Source organism: Gopherus flavomarginatus, chromosome 18 (genome assembly GCF_025201925.1).
Source record: "Gopherus flavomarginatus isolate rGopFla2 chromosome 18, rGopFla2.mat.asm, whole genome shotgun sequence".
Classification (NCBI taxonomy): Eukaryota; Metazoa; Chordata; order Testudines; family Testudinidae; genus Gopherus; species Gopherus flavomarginatus.
The window spans coordinates 19,073,531-19,079,613 of NC_066634.1; positions in this window are offsets into that span (position 1 = coordinate 19,073,531).

Sequence of the window (6,083 nt, forward strand, 5' to 3'; positions counted from 1 at the left end):
GGTGTCAATGATCTGCTCAGGGTTAATGTCTCTGGTAAAGTCACTCTGAGTGTGCAGTAACCACAAAGCTGACAGTCTTGACCCACTGTGGATCGTACCCAGCACATGGCAGAAAACGATGTCTCGCCTCCAGCTGTGCCAGCAGGTCAGGGCCAATTTCCACAGTTTTGTAAAATTTGGATAAAATGTTGCTGAAGCAGCTGCCTGCAGGCTGTCCAGCATGATCTCTGGCAAACCTACCCTGAACCCACTGCAGCTCTGCGTGAGTGAGTGTGGAACTGATTGAAAGGGCCTTTGCATATTGCCAGAGCAGCCCAGCAATGCCACCTTTGGATCACATGTTAGCCCTGCATCTGCACTTTCAGCTATTTCCATGGACTGGGACAAAAACCTGCAATTGCATTCATCCAACAGTGTGTCCAACAGGAAAATACAGCAGTCGGCCTTGTTTTTCTTTAGTGCTCTCCTTTACACCTGGTTGATGGTCTCATTGTCTGAGTGTGCTTGTAGGGTGACCAGATGTCCCAATTTTATTGGGACAGTTTTGATTTTTGGGTCTTTTTCTTATATAAGCTCCTATTACATCCCACACCCATCTCAATTTTTCACATTTGCTGTCTGGTCACCCTATGTGCTTATAACAACTAAACAATCAAGGAAGGCTGTTTTTTTCATGAGTTGTTTATAAGCATACTTTTCATTTGTATCGGGGTGACAGGGACATCATGCAGCTCACAAAAGTTCTGGGCTTTCTCCCAAACATCATCCCACTTAGTGCTGGTTCACATCCTAATGCGTTGACAGTTCTCTGACATACACTGCAGGCCTGAGAAAGTGTCGTGTCTTGTGGCTGCAGAGCTTTGTGCGCTATGTGACTCATACTAAGAATACGCTAAAAAAGGATCAAGCACACAACAATCTATTTTCTGCACATTCTTCTACAAACCTGATGTTTCAATAAATCTTCGGTAGGGAGGCACTGACAGTCCCACCAAACGGCTAAGAAGTGCTCTCATGGAGTTTTTTTTTACAGAAGATACATTTTTCCATCTGCATGCCCATCTCGTGTCACTTAAACTACACAATTCCAGTTTCACTCCAAGAGTCTTCTGGGCCTCCAAGTAAGCATGTGTGCCACGCTGTGAAAAGAAGGCAAACGAGCCCTCTAGAGTGTAAAAATATCCTGATGCTGTTTACTTTGCAAACCTCAACAAAAACCACATTTGATTTATGAGCCATGTGGGGTGTATATATAACAGTGGGTTGATCTTGCTGAATTTGTTGCTGTAATCCATGTCCTGCATCCTCCCTGGCATGTTTCAGCTTGCAGGACGGAGCAGCTTTTCCCCTGTGCTCAGCTGGGGAACAGCTGATTGCAGCAGGCGGGAGGCGCTGTAAGGGAGGAGGAGGAGTTGATCGGAGAGCCACTGGCAGGTGGGAGATGCTGGGAGGGATGGTAGGAGCTGGCTGCCAGTGGGTGCCTGCAGCATGAGCCCCATGAGCCCAAGTCAGCTGGCATTGCCACCCCGGGTCTTCCTTTGCTATGCAGACTTACGGAGAGTGAGTGCGCTCTGACATGTGTGTTGTTCACCCACAGGTGATAGGTTTTTTTGGTCTTTTATCACTTTCCACATGATTTCATGCAATAGTGTAATGATTGTCTGGGTTCACCCATAGTTGTTATAGGGCCAAAAAGCTCTGGAAAAAGCTGAAGTACTCAACGCTTTTTTTGCTTCAGTCTTCACAGACAAGGTCAGCTCCCAAACTGCTGCACTGGGCAGCACAGTATGGGGAGGAGGTGAGCAGCTCTCAGTGGTGAAAGAACAGGTTAAGGACTATTTAGAAAAGCTGGACATGCACAAGTCCATGGGGCTGGATCTAATGCATCCGAGGGTGCTGAGGGAGTTGGCAGATGTGATTGCAGAGCCATTGGCCATTATCTTTGAAAACTTGTGGCGACCAGGGGAGGTCCCAGACGATTGGAAAAAGGCAAATATAGTGCCCATCTTTTAAAAAGGGAAGAAGGAGAATCTGGGGGGGAACTACAGCCTCACCTTGGTCCCTGGAAAAATCATGGAGCAGGTCCTCAAGGGATCCATTTTGAAGCACTTGGAGGAGAAGAAGATGATCAGGAACAGTCAATATGGATTCATGAAAGGCAAGTCATGCCTGACCAACCTGATTGCCTTCTATGATGAGATAACTGGCTCTCTGGATATGGGGAAAGCGGTGGATGTGATATATCTTGACTTTAGCAAAGCTTTTGATATGGTCTCTCACAGTATTCTTGCCAGCAAGTTAAAGAAGTATGGATTGGATAAATGGACTATAAGGTGGCTATAAAGCTGGCTAGATTGCCAGGCTCAACGGGTAGTGATCAAGGGCTTGATGTCTAGTTGGCAGCCGGTATCAAGCAGAGTGCCCCACGGGTCTGTCCTGGGGCTGGTTTTGTTCAACATCTTCATTAATGATCTGGATGATGGGATGGATTGCACCCTCAGCAAGTTCACAGATTACACTAAACTGGGAGGAAAGGTAGATATGCTGGAGGGTAGGGATACAGTCCAGAGTAACCTAGGCAAATTGGAGGATTGGGCTAAAAGAAATCTGATAAGGTTCAATAAGGACAAGTGCAGAGTCCTGCACTTAGGATGGAAGAATCCCATGCACCACTACAGGCTGGAGACCGACTGGCTAAGCAGCAGTTCTGTAGAAAAGGACCTGGGGATTAAAGTGGACAAGAAGCTGGATATCAGTCAGCAGTGTGCCCTTGTTGCCAAGAAGGCTAATGGTATATTGGTCTGCATTAGTAGGAACATTGCCAGAAGATCAAGGAAAATGATTATTCCCCTCTATTTGACACTGCTGAGGCCACACCTGGAGTACTGTGTCCAGTTTTGGGCACCACACTAAAAGAAGGACATGGACAAATTGGAGAGTCCAATGGAAAATGATTAGGGGGCTGGCACACATGACTTACAAGGAGAGGCTGAGGGAACTTGGCTTATTTAGTCTGCACAAGAGAAGATTGAGGGGGGATTGGATAGCAGCCTTCAACTATCTGAAGGGTGGATCCAAGGTGGATAGAGGTTAGCTGTTCTCAGTGGTGGCAGATGACAAAACAAGGAGCAATGATCTCAAGTTACAGTGGGGGAGGTCTAGGTTGGACATTAGGAAAACCTATTTCACTAGAAGGGTGGTGAAGCACTGGGTTACCTAGGGAGGTGGTGGAATCTCCCTCCTTAGAGGTTTTTAAGGCCCAGCTTGACAAAGCCCTGACTGGGATGATTTAGTTGGGGTTGGTCCTGCTTTGAGCAGGGGGTTGGACTAGATGACCTCCTGAGATCTCTTCCAACCCCAATCTTCATTTATATTTACCTAAAGTTAAGAAATGGTTTTGAGGGTTCAGCATCCAGGTTTCTGGGAGGGACTGCCTTCGATTTATCTGCTGAGGAATGTAGCTGTCAGATCCTTGCCCAAAGAAAGCTTCCTTGGACTGTTCCAAAGCAAATTCTTTCACTGATCTTTACTAGCTAACTTCAAACAAAGCACATAACTTCTAGTGACTCCTAGTGGGTCACCACAGTAACCCCTAGTGGGTCACCAATTCTCCTACTTTCAGCAAAACTAGTCCTTATCTCTTATCATCAAAACATTTTTATTCATAACAATAACTCAACTTATATGTTAATGGTGTCAGAGGTGCTCAAGACCAACGTCGGTCGTTCAAACATTCCTGCTATTCTTACAATACATTCACTTATCCCATCCTCTCATTCTGATAGCAAACCAGAAAACATGCAGTTATGTGGCCTTACCTCTAGCTCTGTCATGTTTTGTTTTGAGCTGGGAGTGTCTGACCATGCAAAATTGCTGACTTCAGTACTGTCAAATTCTGAGGTAACAATCCAGCTCCCTGAAGTCCCATTGTTCTCCTGGGGGACAGGGGGTCATAGGGGACACTTTGATAGCAGAACCAGCCAGCCTGAAACCCCAGCCAGTCAGAGCAGAAGCAGCAAAATAAGAGACTTCTGGAGGTTCAAAGACCAGTTTTGGACTGGGCTTCCTCTGCCCTGTGCTGAGCGGTTGTCTGAGCCCTCAGTCCTCTTACACCTTTCACCTCCCTCCCAATCTCTTCACCTTCCCATCACTTGTCTCACCCTGTTCTCCGCACCCCTTCCCCCCTCACCCCATCCATTCAATGTCCCTGTCCCTCCTCTTTAGCTGGTCACATTGTAATTCAGCCCAGCAAAAAGAAAACATGGTGACATTAACACGCCAGTTGCTGCCATCACGTCGTTCACTCCGCTGGTACGGTCTACCCCTGCTCCATCGTGTCTGGCTGGCTTGTCAGCTCCTCAAGCCTAGGGCTGCTCAGTGTTTGTACAACACTTAAAACAGCAGGGACACAGTGTGTGTGACTGGAGCTTCTAGGGCTGAGGGTATATAGATGTAATAATAACCAATGAATTGCTCTCCTGCACGGGTTGCTACTTTGCTCTTACCGAGCACTCTCAAGTTTAAACTCCAAAAACATGTATGAAAATTACCCATTTTTAAGGAGCGGATGTAAAAAATACGTCACTGCTTCCAGTCTCCTACAGCAGCTCCATACATCATTTCAGATCGGGATCAGTGCCTCGTCTAGGCCTAGGGATGTGCCTTAAGGAACACAGCCCTGGGGAGGGGGTACGGAGATGGACCATCCTGTGGGGCTCAGTAAAGCCCCTCTGCCTCTACATTCTAGGTTTGAAAACACTTTGGAAGGCTACCCCAATTATGAAGTGTTATTCCCTGTACCCCTCCCTGTCACCATGATCTGGCCATGCATCTTCCCTTTTCTTAATACCAGCTCCTACTCCCTGGCCCTGACTTTGCCCCGCTGCCTCCCATGCCTCCACATTTTGATCCACCAATGCATTCAGCTTGCCTGCCCTGCACAAATTCTGCCCAACCCTCCCTTCTGATTTGCCCCCTTTCACAGCCCCATTTTCAGCAAGGAGCAGATTCTGCTGGGAGTTAAGGGCTGAGGGAGGCCAGTGGCTTCAGGAGATGTTATTGAGCAGGCTTCCCATCCGCAAACAATCCCAGATCAGTAGGAAAAAAACCTAGCAGAGGCTTTGCCAACAGACAGAAATGGATTTATACTCCAAGTACTCACATTGCATTTGGGATCCTTTCAAATTCCTCTTCCAGATCTGTGCTACCTTCATCTCCAGCCCTAAATGAATACGTTTTAAGACCAAAGAAATCAAACTATGCTTCCCAAGCACAGAGAGCTGAGAACACTGCATCACATGACACTTGGGGAGGTGTCGATTGTGGAGAAGATATACCTCATATAGCTCAGCAAGAAGGCAACACTGCTGGGGTGACAAGGAAGGTGGGAATCCCTCCGACTCACGCCATCATCTTCGGGTGTCACAGCAGCTGAAAAAACACGTTCCCCCCCCTCCTCGTGCTCTTTATTATATTTAAATATATTTACATGAGAAAAATGGTACAAGAATAACTGCTCTTCAGCAGAACCCAGTGCAACGTAAGAAGACCCAAGAATGAGCCAATCTGTCCCCGGTTAGGGAACTGGGTGACTGACTAGTACTTTTCAGTGGAAAGAAGAGTATAAATGTGATGCTGCGGGTTTGTTTAGACTAGGACAAGTGATGGAGGTTATGTCAAGTCACGAAGAAACATACTGGATTAGCCCAGTGACTATATGTGGACTATTTTTTTAGTGCCAGAATAGTTGTGTTTTACATCAGGATAGGTAATGCTCGCTAGCTAAATCGTAATGTGGACAAAGCCCAGGTAGATTTAACCTCAATGTAGCTAGTTGAGGTTACCCCTGTTTTCCCCACCTGGAGCTGATGGACATTCCTGTTGGAGGGGGACACATTTCCATGACCTGTGGGTTGATAAAAAGGACCATGGGATTTGCCTTAAGGAAGGGTGAGCAGCCAAAGGGAGAGGAGGGCAATTCAGCTGAGAGACCAGGGTGGCGCAAATGCAGCAAACAGCCTTAATGTTCACAATGTGGGAAACAGCAAAAGTGAAAAAGGGGTGGAAAAAAAACTTTTCTCTGC